The sequence below is a fragment of the Tympanuchus pallidicinctus genome, unplaced genomic scaffold (genome assembly GCF_026119805.1).
Source record: "Tympanuchus pallidicinctus isolate F22 unplaced genomic scaffold, pur_lepc_1.0 scaffold1, whole genome shotgun sequence".
Taxonomy (NCBI): Eukaryota; Metazoa; Chordata; class Aves; order Galliformes; family Phasianidae; genus Tympanuchus; species Tympanuchus pallidicinctus.
The window spans coordinates 84,909,543-84,936,525 of record NW_026294618.1 but is presented as its reverse complement, the minus strand read 5'-3'; the positions used below and the strand labels follow the sequence as shown (position 1 = coordinate 84,936,525).

The 26,983-nt window shown below is 39.2% G+C and overlaps 1 long non-coding RNA gene across 1 annotated transcript in view; it reads right to left on the bottom strand.

Moving 5' to 3' along the window:
• The window catches only part of LOC128089317 (uncharacterized), a 287,883-nt gene that overhangs the window by 189,373 nt on the left and 71,527 nt on the right, over positions 1–26,983 (bottom strand). The window contains exons 7-10 of the long non-coding RNA XR_008210480.1: positions 12,044–12,129; positions 6,199–6,346; positions 3,138–3,252; positions 2,049–2,165 (exon numbers count right to left, since the gene is read on the bottom strand). This is a non-coding gene — a long non-coding RNA (uncharacterized LOC128089317). The remainder of the gene's footprint in view (positions 1–2,048; positions 2,166–3,137; positions 3,253–6,198; positions 6,347–12,043; positions 12,130–26,983) is intronic.

Below are 26,983 nucleotides of genomic sequence, written 5' to 3'. Positions count from 1 at the left end.
TAAAGGATAATATATTTGAAAAGCTTAAGAGAGCTAACACCCCTTTTATAACATCCAGCTTTTCCAAACATCTTTTCCCCAGAGTATGAAACATGGTAGCAAGAAAAGGCTGAATTAATTTGAATATGCATGAGTCATAAATTTAGGAAACTCAATAAGAGTGCTTGATAAAATAAACTAATTCCTGCATTTGACAAATGATCAGATTTCTGATTTTCTCTCATAGTGTGATCAGCTCCTACCCGTACCTGAGAGGCATTTGGCAAAAGCATGTCTTGAAGACAGCACCCTAACTGAGGAACAGTAGAGGTAGTTATTAAGGCACAATGTGCATATATTTGAGAACAACAGTTATACAGATAGAAACAAAGGTTACTAACCATTAACTACAATCTAAAATCCAAGAATCTGCATCTGGAATTATGCATATCCATTTTGGACACTAGATCATCAGTTTCCCCTGTCACCATTTGAAAAGCTACATCATTACATTTTTTCTAGCATTAGTTTGGACAATCCAGATGTCTCAGCTGCACTGCCAAACCCATCCTTCTGGATGAAAGTCATACTGTCAGAAAAGTTATTACCTCTTATGACTTATGAGATAGTTTAACCATTCTGAATGAATACCTTTTGTGACCATTGTGATTTCTGACAATAAGATATGCTGTTCATACACTCATAGTCTTTTACAGCATAGGCTACAGTTTTGGAGGTTGTTTTCGGATTTTTGTTGGTGGTGGCAGTGGTTTTCTTTGTTTTATTTATTTATTTATTATATATTTTATTTTATTTATGTTTATTTTAAATCAGACAACGTTAAAGATGGATTTGTAAGGATGGTGTTTGAGAGTCAGCATGAAATGACACAGTCTTCCTTCTAAACATGTAGTCAGTTAATTTATTCATCTTTCTAAATCTGAAGAACCATTTCTTTTCATGTCCAATTGTTCAGTCAGTTATACATTCCTTTCCCAAATTTCCAAATATCCCACTGTATTTAAGTTTTGACAAATGCCAAAGGTTGCTAGAAATATGGAAAACAATGATTTAGCTGTCCTCAAGTGGAAGACTGGCTATGGCAAAGCGTTCTCTTTGTCTCAGGTCAGCCTACAAGAAGAAAATTAGTTTAGCTTAGAAATAGCCTATGTTAATTAGCAATATCTTATAATTTCCTCTGTGGATATTTTTTTTTCACTAAGTGAATCTAACACATTTTAGTGAGAGAAATGCATCACATAGGAAAGCAGTACACATGCTTACTTGTTTATACACTCATTCATGAACTGAAGTACAATGAGCTCTTTTGGAGAGAAGAAGGGTCTCTTTAGTCCACAAAAAGGGATTTCTAATACTGTAAAATTACAAAGTGCCCCCTTTATGCTAGTTACACAACCTTGTAATGACAGTACCACATAGCAACAGTCCCGTAGCCTGTAATTTTTCAAAATTCTTTAGAACAATCTACCCCAAATCAGGAGAGGGATTCAGATTATTGCTGTGGTCATCACTACTTCTAAGGAATTCTTTGTAATGGTATTTGTGAAATTATAGATCTATAGCTCTTAAGGCTAGAAAGGACCACATAGAACATCTCATGTTTCCTGTTCTTTAGTACAACCATATAATTTCACCCAGCTGTGTCTCCATTGTTTGCTAAAGCATACCATTCACTCTCAGTTTGAAGACTTGAAGAAATGGTAAGCTCACTGTTCCTCTCAATAATTTGTTCCAGTGGCTGATAACTTCATTGTTAGCAACTGAGAAGTATAAAACTAATCCAGTTGGCAACCCAAACATACTAGGAATATCTCTACCTGCTTAAATGATGGCTATAATGCCGGTTAATTAATATCCTTCTAATCAGTTTTATTCATCATAAAAGAATAAGGACTTAAGATTTTTTTTTAAGTAACTGGTACTTCTGTGAACTTTTTGCATTTGTTTCTCATCATTTTAGTTTCTAGAAGCTTATAAAATTTGGAAACAAATTCCCATTCTGGTTTCCATCTTCACAGGCCACAATGCTTTTAAACAATGACTGATACTTTTTTCTGTAGCTTTCCGTGATTTCCATGCAGCCTTTTTTCTTGATAGAATGGAAGCCTTCTTCTCTCAGTGGAATTATTCCAGATGGACTCATGGCTGAAAATTCATGAGAACTCCTGAACACGCATGAAAAAAAGAATAAAAAATGAGAGTACTTTTTGGGATACCACAAAACACATTTCCAGATAAAATAATAATTTGCATTTTTGCAGACTTTTACATCTTTAAAGCATTGGACGTGCACTCATCATCAGAAAAGATTACTGTTACTAAATGTCATAAATATTATTTTTCTAAGGGTCTGCTTCACCATCAATGTCAGATTTAGCTGCTGCAGTTCAAGGGGTGATAAAACTATTATGTATGACTGAAAGACTTAGGCTCTGTAGTGTACCCAATTTTGATAAGCACACTGTCAACCCAGTTCTTGGAAATCTCACTCCCTGTAGCAAAGTAGGATATGGAAAGAGTGTGTCGCGCAAAGACTGACTGCTATCATATATTAAGACCAGGTGGACTTAATGGGTGGGCTACCACCCTCTTATCTGCCCTCCCCCTGTAAATCGGTATGCACTTTGAAGCTTTACCCTTACAAGTTCTGAGTCCTTTATTAGAAACTGAAGCTCAGCAGCATTGAGAATTAGTCTTTATTGTCTCACTCATGGCTAGGCCTCTATGAAGGCACTATATTTCTGCAAGAGATGCTTAGTGATGGCAGAAGTCCTGTTGAACTGTAATTCTCAGAATATCTCCAAACATTGCAATAGAACACAGAGACTCCTAGATGAACCTGGCAGCTGAGATGGTCACACAGCACACTGCAGCATTATGCAAAGGTGCTGTAAAGGTCCACAGAGTGTCTCAGTCATGTCTTTATGGTACTGCACCCAACCATGTCAGCCCTAGCTCAAATTCAGAGCCATACTGATGCAGCTCTTCTAACTCAGCATCCCTCTCACCATGTCAGCAGCATCATCCCAGCAGGGACAGACAGTCAGGAACTGTCTACTGCAGTGCATTGTTACCACAGTCAACACTTCAGAAATTAATGCACAAAAATGCTGAAAAGAAAGCAAGAAAGTACTCACAAGTTCATATTTATCATCTGTTAGATTCACAGCGGGAAGCCCGAGTTTGACTGATTTGATCAAGCATCTTCTACCTAATCTTAGGCCAAAGAAAATCATGGCAATGCAGAAGTAGCTGATAAATCAAAAGCAGAAATTTAGGAATTAAAGCTCTGTTCAGGCCTTTTATCTTTATTACCCTTCTTTATGTGCATATGGTAGGTGTTCAACACTTTCCAAGTCCGTATGATATTCCTTCGTGCTTCTGGAGCTTTAGAGCTGTAGTCGTCTGTAAAAAGGCAACCTAACAGTTTCCTGTGGCTGATTGTTGAATGTGTTATTTGTTACCAGCTGGTTCATGGTTAGATTGAGCCCAAGTCTTGGCTTTAAGTGATCGGACTTACTTTAAACCATTTGCTCATGGAGTGAATTCACATATAGAGAGAATTCTGGCGCTGTATTTTATTTCTGACTTATGGCACATGACTCTTTTTTCCTAAACCAATATTAAAACCAGAAACCATAATATGCCAAATGCAGACTGCATTTTTTGGAAAGTTGATACTAAACGTAACAGTAAATGAACCCTTTTGAAAGGTTAAAGTTGCTTTCACATAAAACATTTTCTACCAGGAAATGGAAGTGGAATGTTGAACTAAGCATTTAACATGAAAGAACTGTGCATGGATTCCAATGGTTGCATTGTCCCTTAAAATTAAAAAAGCAAAAGGGTTTTATGAGAATAAACAGCTCTAGTTTCATAAAAAGGGTATTACAGTGATGAGATAAATGAATCCCAGTATTTTGGATGCTTCTTTTAATCTTCCATCAGCCCCTCCTTGTGCATTAAGCATTCTAGAGTAAAGGTTCACAGTATGGCTGAATTCAGCCAGCAGCCCTGCTGCCTTCACTTTTCCCCACATCCTCTGGCATGCAGGCCTCTATTCCATCCTCTCTGACTTTTATGTGGCCCTCGAGTGAGCCTGGTTGGATTACTAAACCAATAGAACACCATCCATTTTTTACTTATGCTGAGCTAGCTTTCTGCAAGCTGGTAAGGTGAACAAGTCGTAGGGGTGATACAGATATCAGAGCTGCTGCAAAAGTAGTAATGGCTGAGAGCAGCCTTCCTAAATGTGCTCCATTCACTTCACATTCACTTGAAGCCTCAAACCCTTAAAGCACCCATTCTAAATAATGTAACTGCCTTTTACAAATACATTTACAGGGCCCATTGGTTGATTGCAGACCTGTTGCGTTACCTTCTACAAAAAGCTAATGGAAGAACATAAAAAGATCAAATAGAATTACCACTTATGGAAACAAAGACAAAGGGCTGACAGATGCACCATAGTGTGGTTGTGCATTGTCAGGAGTAGACACCTCTGGATGAAGGGCAGAAATCCATGCATCTTCATATTAAGTAATCAAAGAAAGTTATTTTTTGAATACAATTTTCTACTTTGGAGGAAAAAAAAAAAAAAAAGGAAAAAAAAAGAAAGAAAAAAAAAAAACCAATTACATTTTCTTGGCTCTCAATTTTGATTCCTTCATCATTCAGTGGGGGGAAAAAGAAAAAAAAAAAAAAGCCATTCAAATGAACTTGGCACACTGTTCTACTGCTGATTTGCCAGATTCTTGTGTCCTCGAGTGTGACACTGTTATTATTCGGTGTCCTGTGTTTAAAATCTGAAGTGATTTAACCTGGCTCTCTGCCATCCCACTTGCTGACGTGTTGACACCATGTAAATAATGCATAGCTCTATGGCCAAACTACTTTCATGTCACATGCTGAGAGAAAAAGACAACACCTGCTATTATTATTAGCCACATCTTAGATACCTTAGAAATATGCAAAACGGACATCAAAATTACTTCAAACATGTTGTGGTCTCCTGCTCCAAACTCCTTAGGACTGAAAAGGAACCCATGCATTAAAAGCAGAGATTGGTGATTTACATCTCACATTCTTTAAAAAAGTTAACCATTCTGAGACTGTTGATAAATAACTGTGTCTTTTGACTGACGCAACATTTTCAACCAGCTAGATATTTCTCCATACACCATAGAAAATGGAACCATTTTAGAAGTTTACAGAGCAACAAAAACTCAGTTCCAGCCTGCAAAATTCTAGCTGTGTAATTAATTTCAGACACCACCTCCCCTGCTAACATTAGCCCGTCTACTTCTGGTCTTTTGATCTTGGCAAAATATAATCACAGAATCACAGAATCACCCGGGTTGGAAGGGACCTCAAGGATCATGTAGTTCCAACCCCCCTGCCTAGCAGGGCCACCAAACGTACACATTCAGATCAGGTTGCCCAGGACCCCGTCCAACCTGGCCTTGAACACGTCCAAGGACGGGGCATCCACAACCTCCCTGGGCAGCCTGATCCAGGGCCTAACTACTCTCCTTGTGAAGAACTTCCCCCTAACATCCAACCTAAATCTTTCCTCCCTCAACTTGGATCCATTTCCCCTAGTCCTGCTGTTGTCAGCCCTTCTGAAGAGTTTACTCCCCTCCTGGGTGTAGGTTCCCTTCAGGTATTGATAGGCTGCAATGAGGTCACCCCGCAGCCTTCTCTTCTCCAGGCTGAACAAGCCCAACTCCCTCAGCCTGTCCTCATAGGGGAGGTGCTCCAGCCTCCTGATCATCTTAGTCGCCCTCCTCTGGACCCTTTCCAAGATCTCTATGTCTTTCTTGTACTGAGGGCTCCACACCTGGACACAGTACTCCAGATGGGGCCTCACAAGAGCCGAGTAGAGAGGGACAATCACCTCCCTCTCCCTGCTGACCACCCCTCTCCTGATGGAGCCCAGGATCCCATATACCATCAAGGCAGGCTTACAAAAACAAAATGAAGTTTTCACCCAGGATCACTGCAAAGCAAAAGTTGACATATGATTGATATCATATACAGCTGATATCTGTCACCTGCATCTTATAGGATCATCTAAATGTCATGCATTTTCAATCAAACTGACAACAGACCACAGTATATGTTGCTTGTCACAGGACATATAACGAGGTTGAAAATTGATGTTTTGTATCAATGTTCCCCAAATATTGCTGCACATACCTTCTTTTCACATACTTGTGACTGCCAAACTGAGGAAGCGGCCAGCTACATTTTACCTTTCCATGGTATACAGCAATGGAAAATTTGCTTGTCTTCATCATATCACTGCCCCAGTGCTGTCAGAGCGAGGCCACAATATGAATTTTTCCTGTGAAAACACACAACAGTAAAGTAACTGTGAAGTCAGGAGAGCAAAATATAACAAACTTGAAAAGTCAGAAACAAGTATTTATAGTTCAGAAGCCTACTTTGTCACAGAGAATTCACCTCAGTTTTTACTCTGAGGCCAGCAATAGGGAATTACACTAGTGTAGGTACACAGCTCCATACTGACTTCAAATTCTTAAAGCTATAAATAATAGAATCTCTGGCCCCAAACCTCACAACTGTGCAACTAGATCATCATTTTCCAGAGAAAATCAGATATACTGCTCAAAATGCTCGGCCCAAGTGAATTCCTTTGGAAACTCTGAAAACATGCAAACATGAAAAAGAAAGGGAGGGGCTCTTTTTCAACTCCTATGAGACAGTCAGAGCACACAAATTTTGTTTATTTCTCCTCAAGGATGAATACATTGGACAATATTCTGTACTTGTCCACATTGTTCAAAAGGATCAGCATTTTGAGTGTCCCAGACTGAGACCAATTCTTTCTGCTTTATCCATTAAGAAAACCAGGAATCTTGTGGTCTCTTTTCAAAAGAATGTCTTTGTCCAGAATCTTGCCTCAGAGATTTTATTTGCAATATGTTATTTCTAAAAGAAAAGAGAGCTGGAATGACTTCCTAATTTCTTTACTAAATCTGTTCCCAATCTACTTTATTTCAGGCATTGTTACAGACAGTTCCTTACATGATATTTTACTCTGAAGCCCTGTAATTACACACAAGCTGGTCAAACTTTCGCTTGACTGGAAAAGAGTTGTAGTAACTCAATTAAATTGAAATGAAAACTTTGGGGAAAAGAATAGGTTGGTTGAGAGGATAACTCATTTTGAGATGAAATTTCTGTTCTTACAGTTGCCCTAAGTAATGTAGTTGCTCCTCATACAGAAGTGAGAAAAAGTATCTTATGGTGTTTTATGCAGTTTTTGTCTTGCCTGGGGTTTGAATTTCACAAGGCTAACTAGATTGCCCTTGTCTAGGAAACCCTGGGGGTAATGCCAGATGGTGTCTGCATGCAAGCTAGAAAGAGTGAAAAATGGACAAGGGTGGTGGCTGAAAACCAGAGAATAAAAAACACTGCATTGGAATAGTGGGTAAAATATAAAAAGTTAACAAGAAGTTATGAAGTGGCACAACAAGGGTAATGAAGTGTGCTCACCACAGGCAAAGTCTTCTGAGAAAACCATCAGCTTCAGAAAATCCACCCAAAATCTTGTTGAGAGGTGTATACATGTGTATGCAAGAATGAATGAGTTATTCCAAACAGGTCAATGCTAGACCAGTAGCAAGTAAAAACAGCACAACTTGCACATTCTTACTGTGAGCTGGCTCAGCAGCCCTGCCTGAATGGTAGACTATAAAAGCTCCCATTATGTGGTAGCCGACTTGACTGTTTCCTCCACCAAAATGTCCTACTCGACTGACTTTAAATGTCCAAGTAGGCCTCATATTTTGCTAAGCTCAATGTGTATCAACACAGAAAGCAAAATCTGGGTAAATGTGAGCTACTGACTGCAGAAATGAGTGTCCTTGGGAAGAAACACTGTGCTCTTCCTGCCATTGTGGTTTCCTCTCTTGGTGGTAGAGGGGGAAGGAATGAGGGAAATAGAGATTCTGCCACATTTCTCGCATTTTATCTGCCACCTTTATTTACAACTTTGAGCACATGTGGTTTCACCAACAGGAGGAAGACAGAGACTGTGAGCAGCACGTGTATGCGACTCTTTTTGTGCCGTGGCTGTGAAGGGTGCTGGGATCCCAGGTGGGCAGGAGAAAGAAAGGGAAAGCTGGAGCTAACCAGTGGTGATACAAAGTGCTTATGGCACAGCAGAGGAAGCAGGGTGTGGGGGCAGAGAGCAAACACATGGGCATGAGTCTGAATGGAGGTCAGTTGAGTTTCATTTTCCGGCCTGAGTTACTTAGAGAACAATCTCAAACAGTACACAAAATAGCAGGGGAGGGAGGGTTATACACATAACTATTATAGGCCCATCCTTGAAGCATTTTGAACATTTCCAGTGATAAGCCACTAGTATTAACATTTTCGTTTCCACATCTAAAGGTGCACACTGTTATACATGGAAATGTAATCTCAGCTTGATTGTTTACAATTCCAGTGTTATACCCTCTCTTATCTGTTCACTTTGGCTAATGTGGCTTGATGATTTCATTCTGTGTTTTCCCTTTTCAATTGTATACATCAGATAGCAGATATTCATACTTCCCTCCCACCACGTGATATGTCTTCAGAACACAGTGGCAATGTGGCAGGCTTACTTTTGCTAAGAGTCATCCTCGATCTATTCTGGCATTTCTTAGAAGCTAGCACTAATATTTACAGTATAAATAAGGAAATGCAAGGTACAGACAGTACTGTGGTTACAGTGGTTAAATTCTGTATGTCACATATCTACAGAAAATTGCTACTCAATCTGAAGATCAATTTGTTATTTAAAAACTAATTCTATGTCTGAAATAGCTTCTTTAAAACTGTTATCTGCTCCATCTCTGTACTAGTCTGTTATCTGTGATATGACTCCTGTACTGGAAGACATTGCTGTGAAAGGAGACTATGCCTGCAGCAGCATACTTGAAAAATACTTGAAAACAAGTAAACTGTCATCTCTCTTCATTCACAGTATGTGCTGTGTTAAACAATGAGGAAAAAAAGGCTTATTAAGGTTGCATTGAAAAATGGTGAATCAGTTTCATTGAAAACATCTTGAGGATTCTAGGCTGTAATTTTAAAGGTGCTCAATGCTCCAGACAAATGTCTACCTAGTCTCTGTAAAGATCTTAGGTACGTGAAACTCCACTTCACTGTAGTCTCAGGTGAGCACCTTCAAACTGTCCAAAACTGCAGTAGGCAACTTCCTGTATATTAAAGGGATAGACACCCCTAAAAACCTGGACCCCAGCTCTTGCTGAGTGCTAGCCTGCCAGCTTACTTTGGTATTGAATACTGCACTGCTGTCTGCCTGGCCACTAGGAGTAGGTCACCACCCATTTCAATAATAACTCAGTAGTAATGAATGATGAATATCCCTCTTGGCCTCTATTTGAACTTGTGACATAGGCTAAACACCTAACCACAATATTATAACCATCCTAGCCCTCCAGTCTTACTATCCTACATACCTCTAACAAATAAATATCCTTCTGACAGTCTTTCCTCAGGCTTGGTATGAATGATTTGACGATCTCCAGAAAACTCCTATGAAAAGACACTGTGAAACAATTTTTCATTCTAAGACCTATTTTTTATTATATGTGTGTGTGTGTATATATATATATGTGTGTATATACACACATATTAATTTTGAAAAAATATAACAACAGTCTAAGCTAGGATCAGTGTGTCTGGAAACCATAGCAAAGCCTAAACGCTACTGAAGTAAAAAATAAGAAAAGTTATTAACACTAAGTTCTGGGTTTTTGGGGTTTTTGTTTTGTTTTGTTTAAAAAAAAAAAAAGAATTTCTGCTTTTAAGATTAAAACAGTGAAAGATTTAGCAAGCAGAAATGCCTTCCTTTTCTATTGCAACTAAATCATACACTATTTGGGGTAGAAATTTGGCAGAGCACTCTGTTGGATTATCCCTACATTGTGTTTGGACTGATTTCTTTATCCCATTTTCATAGATGGACGTCTAGCCTAGCTCTGAATATCTTCAGTGCTGCTGATTCCAAAGCTTCAGTTGGCAGCTGCTTTCCTTGGCTAGTAGTTCCCTGATATATAATCCTAATTTTCCTCTCACAATGCTTAGGGCCACTTTTCTTTCTTTTTTTCTTTGTTGTTAACTAATGAGTATAATCAAACGTTGCCTCTTTTTAGTTTCCCTTCTATTGTGGACAAAGAGAGGTGTCACTTTAAATTTCCTGGAATTAACATGATTAATTCTCTTGACATCATACTGTAGGTCTTACTTTGCAAGCTTGCTATCAACGTTCTGACACTGCTCAAGATTTAAGATCAGGTTTTTTTCAACAAAATACCTAAAACTAGTTTACAGTGTATTTCAGCTGACGGCCATAAATGACCATAAGTACCTGACACTTTTTCTCCTTATTATATTTATTTGCGTGGATTATGTTGTATACAATGCTAGACTTGATGATTCTGTAGGCTCATACAGAAAACATAAAAGCTCCTAGAGCTGAAAAATATCAATGCTACAAAAATAACAACACTCATAGTTGAGTCAACAGTCAGACTAGCTCTCATGATTCTCAAGAAATGACACAGTAGGTCAGTAAGTGTTAACGCCACTGAATTCAGAGGATAGCCTGTCTGTAAGCTCTACAAGACAGTTAAGTAAGGCCAGGGAAGGAGAGATTTATTTTAGGGGGAATAAAGACAATGTGAGAAAAGGAGCAGTGGGCTATGAATTAGCATGATGAAAAGCTACTGAAAAGGAGACATTTTGGGAAGCTAAAGAAGGGTCTCGAAACTGGCTGAAGAATTTTGGGGACAAGTTTTACACTGCAAAGCTACAGAATATTATGTTAACCAGGTTACACAAAGCAGTGTCACTCAACAGCTATCCATTGTTGAGTATCCCAGGAGGAAGGAGGTGTCCTGAATGCAGATAAAGGTGCAACAAGCTATGTCCTATGGTCTAAACCTAACTCTGAACAATTTAAGCCTATAGTAAAAATACAGACAACTCCAGAGGGAGTCTGAGGCCTCACCAAAACATTTTTAAAGGATTTTTAAACTTTCACCGTGCTGCTTTAGAGTATTTTGCGAGCATATACACCTCAGAGGTTTTATATAGCTGATGAGTAGGCTAAAAAATATGGGAAATAAATTTGTTCTACACTATGGAAGAAATCTGCGTCAGAGATGTAACTTTTATTCACAGATCTGTTGCTATCTTACTCTTCTCTGTGGTACACAGGAATCTTCTCATTGACCTTTCAAACCCACAGGGCAGAAATGACAGTATCAGTGAGTTAATGCTGGTCAAGTCCCTACCAAAGAAAAGTAACCATGATTATACTTTTGGAACTACAGTATTCCTTTCCTTAGTACTAAGTAGAGGATAATAATTTCAAGCATTCACTAAGCTTTACTCAGGCTGAGTTTAAGTTTCAAGGCACTTCAAGTACAGACCCAGGAGATATATTGAAAAACAAACAAACAAACAAACAAAAAAACACACCCTAATGTTTTATCAGCTGATCTTCAGCATGTAATCTCTGATAATGTTAGCTCTTTGGAAAAGAAAATGAAGAATCTGCAGTAAAAATAATAATAATTATTAAAAAAAAAAAAAAAGAAAAAAGAAAAAAGAACAAAACCAGAAATCAGTCAGTGACAAAATGGTGTTGAGGCAGACTTCAGGAAATATATTTTCCAGTATTACATTCCAAGATATTTTTAAAGCACAGATATTGAAAGCAGATTCCCATACAATTCTTAATCAGTTACAGTAGCCACTGCAGTTAGTGGCTTCTAACATGTGGCAAATATACAATATTTCTAATTCAAGCCATGTCATGCTGGTATTTTACCAGCATTCCTCATGCTATTGTTACACTCCCACTAGTTTCACAGCATTTGATTCTTTCTGAATGCAAGACCATAGCGTGTCCCTTTCTGACATTAACAGAAAGCTGTACAGCTGTAATAATCATGGTTCTTTCCATCTCAATATCTCAAAATAATTTAACTCTTACCTCTCAACTTTGTAGTTGGAGAAACTCTAATTCAAAACCACAAGGTGATTCTCTGAGTTCATCCAGCAGTAATTTCATTGTAAGGCCTAGAATGGAAAATCAGCAAAAAGCTGAATGGCTTAAATTTCATAGAGCCTCTCTAGTTTCATAAACAAGTCTTGTCCCCTGCAGTGGCAAGGGAGAGGAATGCTCCACTGGTCCTTTCACTGTCCCTCGACGCTGTGGTTCTGGAGAGGGTGGGGCACATGAGGCACAACCTGACATGAGTGCTCCCACATGCAAGCCATGACCCACAGCGTGGCACCACTTGCAGGTCCTTGCCCTGGGATCAGCATCAAATTCAGACATGAGGAATCCACATGCATTGGGATGGGGCTACAAGTCTTTTAAAAACAAGATATAAAAACTGTTACTCACGATAACTTAGTGAAACTTACTGTATGTTCAAAACACTGAAATAAGTCACATTAATAAAATCTACCCAATTTCACAATCAACTTGTATCCAAGTATTGTGGATACAATTGTATTTAATTTTTAGAAGCCATTAAATACTTCATTTGCCAATGGAGTAACCAGAAAATTCTATGGAAAAAAAAAAAAAGCTGAAAGAAGACACTTGAACTATTTGCTGAACAGCAAGATAGAGATCATGAAAAGTGTGCTGCAATGCCATATCAAAGTATTTGAGGGAATTTGTTGCAAGTTCAAAGGAGAGCTAGATGTGAAAGCTCAAAGCGAGTCTCTGTCATCAGTGAAAAGGAAGCTTAAGATTCTAAAGAGGTGCTGATCACAACCCTGGATGGCCTTCCTGTACAGCATCAGTAGCACTAAAGGTACAAACTAGAAAATCATAAAAATTACACATTTTCCTAAAAATTCAGTTTGGAAACAATAAAGCATAATCATTAAACTGGACAGGAAAAATAGAGATGAGTGAAAAACATGAAATCTGGAAAAGCTGCTAACTGCACTTCAAAGTTCACCTACTATTTTTATATATAATTTTATATATACAATAAGAATTCATATGAATTTTTTAAATTAATTTCAAGTTAATCTAAATCTGTGTTTTTCAATATTTCTTTTCCTTACTCCTGAAGTTAGAAAGTTCAAAACACCACCTCACCAACAGTAGGGAAAGGTTCATTCCAGGACTCACTAGGTTGGTTATCTGCATGCTGTGTAAAATGCAATACAACATAGAGTTGACTTATCACTTATCTAATACAAATGCCACAGGCAAGCTAAACTCTTTGAAATAACCTTCCTACCTTACAACACTTATTCATGAACTGCAAATGCAGATTTCACTTATCTTAATCTAAAATAGGAATTCCTGGAGAGCAAGATAAGTATCTGGATTTTTTTACAAAGACAATTCTTAACAAAAATCTCTTTAAAAATTAAAATGCTAGATTAAAAATTAAACATTTGATTAAGATGATCTGATATTTGTGAAACCTCACCACCGTAGTCGCAAATAAACAATTAGGAGAATTTAGCTACTCTCTTTTTAGTGTATCATCAAGGAAATTTACAGAAATGAAATAATCCCTAAACTAATGCTGCCCACTGCCTTTCCCAGCTCGTGCATTTGGTTTCTTGCAAGGACACCAGTAGTATATTTAGCACCAGGGTGGCAATAGGGGAGGTTGGCCTGAAAGAGTCACATTACATATTGCAGGTCTCATATTCCCACTCTTGTGCTCCTTCTGGATTTATGACCTGCTCATTTTGTGGTTTCTTTTGAAGCAATTTGACAGACAACTGCTTCTCTGCCTAAAACTCAGTAACAGCTTTAACGTGACACACTAGATGCGCAGGCAAGGAAGGAGTGAAAGATTTCCAAAGGAAGTGGATACTATTTTTCCAAAAGAAAGTGGTAGAAGTGTTTTGTTTTGTTTTTTTCCTCTTTTTAAGTCAAAACAGACAGATGAAGCAGAAAATGAAAGGAGAATTCACTGCATGTACAATAAATGCAATCATCAATGCTGCATATATTCAACCCAATTGTAACCGTGTTATGTAGGAGAACAGGTGAAGACTTAAAAACTGTTGTAGAGATACTGCTGAAATACTGAAAGCTAAGATATTCCTGCCAACCACAGAGAGCAAATTATAATTAAGTACACATATTTCTTGGAAGCTTGCCAAGGAAATGCAGGCAGAGGTAGTCATCATTATTGCTTTGACTATGCTAGGGAAAGATGGAGATCTAGTTGCTGTAACTCTCACCAGCAGAACGGTTGCTCTCAGAGCACAAAGCTGATCAGACAAATCAGGAAACCAACTCAGAGAAGGAGTCCAAAGCACAAAACTAGGAATGCTTCAGCATTGTTGGCTTTATCAGTTCAACAGTGGGACAACTACACCACTGCAGGCTGCTGGTGTAGCACTGTGGTTTGTTGTTTGGGTGTTGTTTGTTTCTATTATACCAAAACAACTTCCCATACCACAGACAGAAAAGCTGGTGACAAACAGTTGAGATGTAGATCTACAGCAGGACAAAGCAAGGATACTGTACAAGAAATAAAGGTCTGAGCATGGCCTTTGATAAGGAGGTACTGAAGAAGAACCAAAAAAAGTGAAGAATAGCAGTAAAAATAAAACTCAAGAATATTTGTATAGAGCTGAATTTCTTCAGCAGGAAAAGAAGAGGAAAATGTAGTAACACTGGCTTCAGTATAGCCTGTAACAAGAAAAAGATTAAAGAGATTGTAATCTACAACACTCCACACTGGAGATCTGTTGTGTTACAAGGTACAAACCGAGGGGAAGGATAAATGGTAAAAGCTAACAGGAACAGCAACAGGAACAGGCAACAACCTACATTAATTTACTATTTTTTTTTTACTCCCGATCCAACAAGAAACAGACTATTCTGATTTCTTATTAAAAATCAAAATGTCTTCATAAGTTCTCTACTAGCCTTTTCAGTTAACCAGGTACTAATCCTTCCATACTCGATATCAGAGCAGATGTGATTGCCATCTGCAGCCTCAGTGTGGTCACAGTGTTGATGAACTTCTGCCACTGTAACTGTAAACAAACAGGGTTTTGCAGCACCAACTTCTCTTGTAACCTAGATATAAACTTATCTCAGCAAATGCTTTACTGCTTGTCATGTTTTGTTCAGGATCCATTAGCTTCAGTTCTTGTTTCTACCAAATGGGTTGCCACAAGATCTCTCTTCTCATTATCATTTAAACACGCAAAGTTATCATTTCTTAAACACCATACGTTCAACTCCTCTCTCCTCTCCACACATTGCTTAAGTCTCTGTCTAGGGCTGGATCAGAGACTTTACATTCTCTCTGCAAGACAAGTCTCTTCTGATGTGAGAAAATCCTGGGAGTTCCATCTTGTATAGTTTCCTGAAATCCTCAGTAAACAAAGAGCATTCATACCACTCTCATCATGTCTTAGCCTCTCAGGGCAACAAAGCTGCCAACCACGGCACAATCCTAAAAATGTAACACAGAACAAAACAATGCAGATGCAAAGGCCCAATTGCAGCCATCACGTTTATGGGTGAGTAGGTTTCTCTTACTTAGGGGCTGATGAGTTCGACCCTACAGGTCTCCTCTGGAGAGATTTCCTTTTCTTGTTCCAGCCTCTGCCAGAATGTCAGTGGCAGCACTTCTCAGGAGTCTGTGGTCCAGAGAAAAAAAGTGTCCTAGGCACACTGCAGAAGCCAAACTCATTCATTAGTCCAAGGTCTCTTTTTATCTCAAGTTATGTTTGATAATGAAGAAAAGTTTGAGATCTAGAATTTACTTAAGAATGTAAATCAGTATGAAAATATGGTCTATAAACTTGTAATCCAGAAACAACGTTTGAGGGTTTAACAGCACAAAAGGCAGCATCACCAACCTTTCCATCTCAATGACCTGTATTAACACTGAGTCTCAAATCACCTGCAAATACCATGGTGAAAAAGTAATCAGTCCTCATCTTAATGAACATTTGTCTGTGTGGCATTATCAGAGAGTTGGGAATGTTTGAGCAATTTTTGCACAAATAAAGGAGGCATTAAAACTTTTCTGAAGCGCTCAAAGTACAAAAGGAACATGTGCTTTGGTGCTCCCTAGCACTAAACTTTCCCAAGAGCCCTTGGTTGATCTGACCGGGCAGAAGGCTGCAGGACTGAAGCAGAAATGGATTAAAATATGCATGAACACGCGCATGTATTTGTGTATACACAGACATTTCTAAGTATGTGCTAAGGAAAGAAAGGATGCAGAGAAGACACTAAAAGATCTTTGATGCAGAGCAAGTTAAAGGAAGTCAGGGACAACAGCTCTGGATAAACCAATGTGAGATTAAGAAGAAAAAAAAAGGAAATGAGCCTTTTTGATAAAGGGGTTTAGAATCTGTACAGATACATTGTGCAGTAACAGGAACTTGATAATAAATGCACTCTGATGTGGTGTTTACCCCAAAACAACTCAAGTTAGAAATAAATACACATCCACAGAGCTTAGGCTACTCTGGTGCAGTTTGAATTACTACAGAGTATCACAGGAATTTCTGGGACTTAATCAAAATCAGTCCCCTTGAGATTATTTGGGATTGTTGTATTCAGCTACTGGACATTTGTGTCTCTTCAGTAGTTGTGTATACTGGGATTGGGAGGCAGCATCTCCAGGCAACAAAGCTGAGCATTAGGAACCAGTCATTTAGGAAAAATTACTGCCCTAAGCCAGGATCCATATCACATACATTCTTTGTCAGATTCTTCTCTTCTGCTTATTAAGGCTGTTTGCAGGATTGCTACTGTCCCAAAGTCACACAAACTGAAGTCCTCTTGTTCTTACTCATTTGGGCTACTTTCTTCCAGTCCACTACAGCTGTCAGTCAGGGTGTGATCTCTTTGAGATCAACAAATGAGCCAGATGCATAGTTCAATGGCCAGACACTTCAAGTCATAACAAGCTAGTGAAGCGAGCTAATTTTGCTTGCAAAAGAATTAGCCTTTATTAGCCACTAATACCACTTTTTGCCCTACATAGCCCTTTAACCAGCTGCAGTTTCATTGACATCACATTTTGGAAAGGTTACGGATGGCATGTCTGGATTGGGAAAGCTCAGAGCGCTTTCTTGAGCAGCTATCCTTTAGTAGCACAGCAGAGGAACAGTGAAACTTCAATAATTGCACTGTAAACATTCATATGGCATAATCTTGTAGGTCAGAGCACAAATTACACAAGGCATTTTTATGTCTAATTTCTATTATATGTTAAATAGATATGTATATAGATGTGCATTATATGGCATGCATATTAATACAGGAAATAGAACAAGTACAGAATAGCACAAATGCACCTAAATGTGACATATATGTAGTCATGTATGAGTGTGATCGTGTTCAATCACGGTTTTGGAATCAGTGACTGAATCATCACATTGTGTTTTTCTGTCTTCTCTGCTTCTGTAGAACTCAGGAGAGTGAACAGTTGCATTCACAGACCCTAATTTCAGAAATATCTTATATGAATCACTATGATTTATAAAATACCACTAAACCCAATGTAATTACAATTTCTTTTGTGATAGGGTCAGACTGAGCTGCAACCTTACAATTTTGTGATACTGCTGTAGATTGGAAATCAAAATTAGGTTGTTGATCTAAAAACCTAGACCACACACACACACAAAAAAATCTCTTTTAAACAACCATGGTACAACGAGCTAAACACAGGCAAACAATCTTGATTTTGTTTCAAAGGATTCAAAGTCCGAGTCAGGAGAAAAGTTATTTTCTATTCTGAAGAATATCTAAAAAAAAACAAAAGCATGAGGAAGCTGTACAGGTTGCACATGCTGAAAAGTAGAAAAGAAAGTTATCTGAATAGTAGAGTATTAAACAAATCTCTTGAAACTTTTCATTAATCATAGTCTGGCTTCACAGAAGAAAGAAAAAGGCAAGTATCACAGGATGTCTGTTAAGGTATTTAGGTGGATAACCCAAACTAGTTACATTTTTTAGTAATTGTAATGACAAAAAAATACATGAAGGAAACTAATGCCTAAAACGGAGTAAAAATTCCAGTAAAGGAAAGGCAGAGAGATAATGTTAATTTCAGAGCTGCCGAACTCAGAAAAGGGATCCGGACCTCAGCACGCTTGGAACGTGCCTCAGCCACTGGAAGCAGCAGACTTGCTGTTTCAAGAAGCACAGCATCACCTCACGTCTCCCGTCACAGCAAGAGCACTCCCAACAGTTGGACCACAATTTCAGCCCCATTCACATTTTTCTCAAGACAGTCTAATAAATAAGGAGGAAGTCCTGAAGGGAAGCATTTCTTCTGAGATATAACAGTAATGGATGCTCAAAGTCTGAACAGAGCAAAAAGAACAAAGAAGTTGGAATATTTCCTCTATTGTAAGTGACGTTTTCTGTGGATCAGATGCATGACTAACAGCATTTCTAACACCAATTTTCAATCACCTAGAAATCTAGATCTTTCTTGGAACCAAATTGGAAGCTCTGATGGACATATCTGATTATGAAGTACCTCTTCTAAACACAGAATTAAGCAGTGAGTTATCTTTAATGGGTGGGAGGCAAGATAGTAAAGGAGCCCTTTCTTTCTAAGAACACATCTGAGCAGAAGGAGCCAATGTTACCACACTTTAGGCTGCACCAACAGAAAAAATAAATACATAATGTACAGGATAAGATGTGGGATTCTCTATCTTTGTGCTACATGCCAGTTTGGCTTAGATAAGAAAACCATACATGTTCACCTTATTGTGGGTTGCAACAAAGAACATTTGCCCTTGCTTTTCCTTCTGATAATTTTCTACAAAATCCATTACAAAGGATTATTAACCTAGAAATTATTAATGGTTGCAGTTGCAATCATTCCCTTTATATGGCTAGAATTGATGAATTCCTACAGAGTATGTGAAAGGGTAAGCCCTTAAACATTTCTCCTGCATGGTGCAGGAAAAGTTAAGAACGCCAGAGACAAAATCCCACCAGCTAACAGCTTATATTGCCCAAAGTAGATCTGAACAGAGCAACCTGCCTGACCTCACACTTCACATGCCACTCCTATTTTACCAGTGCCGCTCAGAGAGGGCAATAATGATGGAGAAAACAGGAAAAGCTGCAAGGAAATACTTACCTCGTTAATTAAAGGGTGTGTGTGAAAAACATCCTCCTTAAGAAAACAAAAACAGCAAACAAACAAACCCACCTGATAAGACAGTTAAAACTAAGGTGAAGGCAAACATGCTTTTTATCAGTGCAACCCCTACAGCAGAGACACACAAATATCATATCTACAGCAAAGACTGACCCTGAGAGTACATGCTATCACAGTCACAGTAAGTGTCATCTGCACTCTGTGATGCCGCCAGGGATACTGGCAGCCTCAGCAAGTTTCTGGATTTGATGCATCAGGCATTGAGTTGCCATTGACCCACATGGAAAGGACAAACTTGAAAGGAGGGATTATGACTGGCACAGGCAGCCTAGATTAAGCCTGTATGATGTTTAAAAGAAAAAAAGAAAATCAGGCTCCAATTTTTGTTTAGATTTCCTCTCCCCCTTCCAGCAGAATTCTTGTTACTAAATGGAGGAGAACAATGTCAGATCTCACACAGAGCTAGCACGACACAAGAAGGGGAGTCAGCACTAAAGCAATTTAATGGATACATTCTTTGAAATGAAATCAAAACTTCCCCAGCACTGAAGCACTTCTGAGGGTCCCAAGGCTTTCCTAGATTCTCATATTTGTTGCAGTTACCTAAGGACTTCTTTTAAGGGATATCTCAGTCTGGATCTGCCATAAACCACTGGTCCCTGCAAAATACTGGGCACAGCTATGCTGGGAGATGGAGTGACAGGGAGGGATCCTCTGTTATATAGAATTATAAAATCATTAAGGCTGGAAAAGATCTCTAACATCATCTAGGTCCAACCATCAAACCATCCCCACTAAACCATGTCCCTCAGTGCCACATCCATATAGTTCTTGAACACCTCCAAGGGCAGTGACTCCATCACGTTCATGGGCAGCCTGTTCCAATACCTTACCGCTCTTTTGGAGAAGAAATGTTTCTCAGTACCCAACCTGAACCTTCCCTGGTGCAACTTGAGGCCGTTTCCTCTTGTCCTGTCGCTGTTACATGGGAAAGGAGGCCAATCCCCACCTTACTACAACCTCCTTTCAGGCAGCTGTAGAGACTTCTCTGAGTCTCCTCTTCTCCAGACTGAACAATCCCAATTTCCTCAATTTCTTCTCATAAGACTTGTGCTTGTGCTCCAGACCTTTATCTCCCATACAGTAACCCCCTGGACTTACAACACATAGAGTTGTGCTTAAATTGAGGTGTGAAAGAATTAGAGCCCGCATGAAATCTGCACAGAAACAACCCCCTGCCATCTCCCAGCATAACAGGTATTCATCCTCAGCAGGTTCAGAGGACACATCAGCTTGTAAAATACTGAAGCCTGGTGATTACATCACGTTCACACTGAATTATCATGGTGCTCCTGTGATGCTGGCTCTGCAACGAATTGTTCAGTAAGGGCGTTTTGGCAAAGGTTTTCTGTTACAAGGCTTCCTTTTATATTGCCAGCTGCCTGTTTCTGGCCCTATCCTCCTGCTCCTTGCAACTATTAATAAGTATCCCTTCCTCCAGCTGTGAGATCAGGCTTTGCAGCCTGTTTGTAAGCTATTGTTGCACTTTTAACAATTAAGTCTTCACAGCTTACACTTCTTTATTTTCTTCTCTTGAATTCAACGTGCATTTTTAAAGGAGTTATGTCAGCTGACCTCTAGTCCTAAAAAATAGGCATTCAAAAGCTAGAACCTATAAGCATGCTTCTAGGATCTTTTTGTTGTTGTTGTTAAATTCAGCACCAGTATTTCTTTCAAATGAACTTTATTCTGCAACACAAATAGTCCTGCTCTATATCGGAAACAGGAACATGAGGGAAAAGGTGAGACTAAGACAAATAGCAATACCTGTGCTCATGGCACCATTTAAAAGCCTGTCCTCTTGCCTTGGCCAGCTCCAGAAAATTGGAATGCACTGGTTATATACTTCCTATAGCACAGGTTATGTATCTGTTACTTCTATTGCCCATAGGGTGCAGTGAGCCCTGACCTCGCCACCATCTTAAGATTACAATGAAAACTCAGATAAAGCCCCGGAGTAGTGGGAAGGTAACAGCAGAAGCACAGAGCTGGGGCTGCTGGCTCTGCAGCAGGGTACATGCTCTGAGCACCAGTACCACTGTGCCCAAATCTGCTGGCCCCAGTTCACCAAGCAAGGGATCAGACACTCAAATTATGGAAAGAGAACAAGGATTTTGACTACGTTCTTTTTTACTTTCATTTTTCCTTCCTATATTGACGCATCACAGAAAACCGAGATGATTTAGATTTGTGTTCTGCCTTTCTTTACAGCCTTCTCTGAAACTTGTCAGTTTGGGACCTTTAAAAAAATAGAGGCACTCAAAATAAACAATTGCTTTGAAAATCTTGGCCTATATCCCAGTGGGGAGTGAATCTGGTCACGTACACAACCACCTCCAAACTACACAAAAATGAAGCATTAAAATAGTAAAACCATGACACACAATATGGAAACAAAAAACTTAGTGTGTTGCAGCAGCTCAGTTCACTTATCTACTCAGTTCACTCAGTTCACTTATCTACTTCAATCATAATTGTTCATTACTTGGTTTGTTAGCCCCTGCCACGAACCAGAACCTGTGATTTGAACTGTAAGCCAAAACAGTTCCACTGAGATCAAAATTCATACATTCAGAGCCAATACTCTGTTACGATTTACCTGGTGCTGCTTCCTCATCCTTACTGAATGCCCAAAGCACGGATGTCCCAGATTTCTTTTCCTGACTATTGCCACTTTTGTCTTCCTCAGATGACTCCATCTTTCAGTGGAATTGTTACCTCTGCAGTTCTGTTGTCATTTTTGTTTTAAGGTAAATGTTAAGCTGGACATAAAAATGGATACACTTGATTAGTATTCTCTACTTTAAGTGTACTCATTCAGAAAATGAAAAAGTGTGTCCAGAAGTAGAAGGAAATGTCAGTTCTTTAACAACAAAACTGCTGAAATAAAAAGTCTTATAATCCAGCTCTGGTCCACAGATCACAATGTAAAAGCTGTTAGATTAATCTATTTTCACTGTCTAGTATGAAAAAAGGAAGGAGAGAAAGAAGGAAAATAATAATAATAATAATCTTTCTGCACCACTGTCATAATTAGAACTTCAGAAGAAAAAAAAAAATGACAAGAATTTAATCGTATGTAATACTTGGGTATTCAACAACTTTTTTCATAAGCTGTAAGTAATAAGTGATACTTTTTCTTTCAGATTTCTTTTAGAAGAAATTCTAATAAATAAAAACAAATCTTTGAGAGTATTTTGGGAAGCAAATTCATTATTTACTGTCCATTAATTGAAAAATTTTGTTTCAGTTCACTGCCTTCTGTGGGCCTTTTTTCACAAGAATTACACAAGGGACTGGCTTGTATCTTTCCTTCTTTTCTAGGGTTCAGCAATAGCCTCAACACATCAAGCTGCTCAAAGAGAACTAGGATTCTGCTGCTCAGTGGTAATTACCAGTTTGTGAGCTAGCTCTGACCAGCAAAGAGATTAGCAGTAGCAGAAACACCAGCTATAAATTGACAAACGAAACAGCACAAATTGGAAATACAGAATTTACTCAAAAAAAAAATAAAAATAAAAATAAAATAATAAAAAAACCCACCAAATCGAAGGCCTAACGGAAGAAGGAGGAAAAAAAAAAAGCACAATGTTAAAAAAAAAAAATAAAGGGCAGTTGGAGCTTCTGGACACACAGTTATCACACAACACTGTTGTGATGCAGGGGAATAGGCCAATTAGTGTACAGAACTGGCCAATGCGTCTAACTTCCCCAAGTTCCGCCAATGTAACTTTATAGAAGTGATTTCTGATTGCATTTGAAAGGTAAAATAGCATATCTACTCTCTTCAACAAGATGTGTAACTCATGTCTAGATAACACCTTAATGATCCTCTTTAGAATAAGAAATGACCGAGAGAATTGGAAAGTGGAAATTTATACCAAATGTGTATTTGATTCCATTTTTCTGTGCCATTTGTCTGAATAGCGCACCTTACCTCCTGTAACTATATGGAGTGACTCTTGCTCCACATTGTAGCTTTTCCATCACACTGGACTAGGATTTCTCCAGCATGTTTTAATGTTATCTTAGTTATGAAGCAATGTTTTTAGATAGAAGGATAAAAACTCATGAGAGAACTTTTCGAAATAAATACTCCTCTTGTCTTTTGTCACACTTTCCTCCAACACCACCAAAATGATCATCATTACAACAGCGGAAAAGCCCTTGCTTTTATTCAACACTGTTCCTCAGTGTTTGCAGACTGCACACTCCTCTACTACAAATATCAGAAAAGGCCGTTTTTTTGTTCAACTTGCACATGGAATATGTACCAGGAAAACTTGTTTCCTTCTGTATTTGGTCCTCCTAATAACTGGAAATCCTCCATCCTCCTGCACGACAGGCAGGGAGCTCCACAAGCCCAACCACAGATGGCATGCTTAACTGCACAACACGGTTGAAATCTGGGAGGCTATTTGGAAGAGCCCACAGTGTCCCTTCTGAAGCACAAGCTGTATTGTCCACAGGCAAAAGGCAGGCAGGGTCTCAGTGCCAGGGTACAACAGGAGACTGCATGCTGAACAGCCCTTATCTCTGGCAGGCTCTGGGATTTGCACAGTTAGAGCAACGAAGCCCAAAATATATCTGCACAGAAGGAGCGACAAACTTTCCACCCTGATGAAGGCACAATGAGGAATATCTTTCCGACAGATTCACAGCTGGTTTCAATCTACAGCCTAAGCATATCTAATGGTCTGCCTTTATCAGAGAAGCTCTCATAGGGTTCTGGCTGCTACCGAGGGCAGTTTGCCACCGTGCAGACCCTGCAACAAGAGTCAGAGAGGACAGAGTGTACTCCCAACATGAACTGAGGCATGCAGTAATAGACCATCTGCACCAAATCCCAGCCCTGCTTGCACCTTTGTTCATCCATCTCAGCTCCTAAGGTCTTTCTTAAGCTAATGTAACTGTCTAGTTAATGAATCAGGAATACATAAAACGTATCTTTCATTTTTTTTTCATTTTTTCACTTGCTGTCTGCCCACGTGAACACAGAAAGTATCACCTGGTCTCAACAGCTCCTGACTGAAACCCTCAGTTCTTCAGTTCTCTGAAGACAAAACAAGTTTTTTTTATTAGGAGAGGTTAAGTGAAGCTACCACATTCAGTGAGCCCAGGACCTTTACCACTGACAGAAAAAGTTCAAAACCCTGCACCCATTTCAGAAAATCGGCATGTTAGCGACTTGTTGAGAAGCTATTGTGTGTCTGTCATGTAGTAAGTAAAAAGTACTTCAAATATACATGGCTTTACTTTTCCCCCCAGTGATTTACAGATTTGTCCTGGACAATAGAAATTTACAGGGAAGGGAGAGATGTCTGTGATTAAGAAGGCTTTCAGCTCTTCTTCCTACAGATACCCTGTGGATATTGCTGTATTCTCCCGAATCTGAGCTTCCACTTGAAAAACAATGAAGTTTCTAGCCCATCTGGGTTTGCGGAAGCAGAATGTAAACAGATGTACTGTTGTCTTATTTTAGAAGCTGTAACAAGCCAGACTGAAACAATAGCACTAAGAAACGTCAACTGCTCCCATTCATCTCAGTGGGGTGGGGTGTTAACTTTGAAGCCTAATTGTGACCACTTTAAAGCCAACCTTTTAACCAGTTCACTACTGCCACGACACCAGAAACTCAAAGTAATGAACTTACCAGCCTCTGTATTTGTATGCATTACCGCCAGCTCTCCCACTCATTTGAAAAGAAGTCGAAAAGGCATCACAATCGAGCTAGCCTGAATATTCTTGCACTTAAGAAGTTAGCTGAATGGTTTGCTACTGTCTTTCAAAATTAGGGTTAAAAGAAAGTAAAGGGTGAAAGGTTAGCTTCATTGTTGATGTTCTCCAAAGTGCAACACATGAGATTTCATGCTTCTTGCTTTGATCAGGGTGTATGGATGGCCCTTCATTTCAATAAGCTGACAAACTGCTACTTCCAAAACTCCTGAAAATAATTTCTAAAAATTAGAATAGCAGCATCAACCGGGAGTAAAAATAAATAAAGAAAAGAAAAAGACAGTGGTAATAAGTATTTGCAACAATAAAAAGGGGGGAAGAGAAAGTCCTCATTTACCAGAGCTTGTGGCTGCTGTCAACCTAATTTTAAGGTATGCCAGCCTGTGAGTAGCACAGGACTGCTGCAGAGCCCTCGGCTGCTTGCTGCACAAGCAGTAAACGGTCTATCTGAAGGCCTTGCAACTCTTCCCAACTCCTCCTTCATTAACTTCTCCAAGGAGCAGCAAAGTCATACTGGCACTAAGGGACATGGTTTAGTGACAGCACTTGGTAGGCCAAGTTGATGGTTGGTCAAGTTGATGGTTAGATTTAGAATCTCGCAGGCTGGAGAAGGCTTTCCAATATCACCATAATTCTACATTGATGATCCAGTCACAAGTCTTTTTACCTGTTGTCATTTGCTTCCTACCATCACACATGTTAGGCTGAGAAATCAACACCATCACCACAGTTCTATTCTGGCCATCCATGCTAGTATTTACCTAACTAATGCTGAGATGCATCAAGAAGTCCTGAACATGGGCCAGCAGCTCAGCTGGACTGAGACAGGAAGGGGAATATCACTCAAGTTAGTTGCATAGCAGAGATAAGAGAAAAGCATCCCCCATAGCATAAAGGAACACAATAATCATCAAAAGATCTTGAATAAGCAGCTGGGATAAAAGTAATGTCTCCAGCTCAGGAAGAGCTAGACAAGTAGAAGGGAGGTGGAAGGATTGCATAACCTATATTTACAGCAAGATACATCCTTGATTGCACATTCTCATTCTTGAATAAAGATGTCTTTACTTGGTAAGGTCTTAAGTCTGTAAGAATGCCTACGTGTGGTATGGAGTAGGGTTATTCTGGTAGAGGGAAAACTTTCCTGTCTACACAATGCCTAGGTGTTTGTAGAAACAAAGCCCTAATTCATGCAGTTCAGGTTCTTTCACTTGCTTCAACAGACAATGCTCTGATCCTGTTATTAACAAGTTATGAATGCACAATCCTTTCACATGTAACTTCCACTGCAAGCTGTGCATTTAGGGGGGTTTGGAGTTTGTCTTAGCTAATAAAAACACCAGATGCAAAATTCTGTGTTATCAAATGTTAGTGTTTTCTAAATCTCATTCTGTAAACCACAACAGAATGTTGGTAGAATGTTTATGATAGAAAAATGAAAAGAAACTTCTGTTTTCATCCAAAAGCCTGCAAACACCAACCTCACATGCACAAGGCCTGGTAGGGAGAGAATAACACATTTATTTTCTACTGACTTCAATCAGCTGCAGCAGGCCAATCAGCCCTCTGCAGAAGGTGCTGAATATGACCATGTGCGCATTCACAGAAGTGTCTGAGTGTCACAGAACACATTTTTTGCAGATGTTTAGAAGTACAGAACAAAGGCAGCTGAAAACAGACTTGGTAAGTTTGCAGTTTTACTTTATCACTGTGTTAAATTCCCATTCAGCATCAATAAGGCACTACACACTTGTTATAGAAAGAATAAACGGCCTCATAAAAATCAGAGTCTCCACTCCTTGCTTCGCCTCACCTCCATCCTCAGCCACTACATCCAACACCCCACAGCTGGGTATGCAGGAGCTGGGGCCATAGTACCCCTGCTGCAGAGCTCCACAGCCAGCACAAGCACAGCAGGCAGGAATGCTGATGCTGGCATGGCTGCCAGCACGTTTACTTAGTGCTCATTTCTCTCAGTCTGTTTCAGA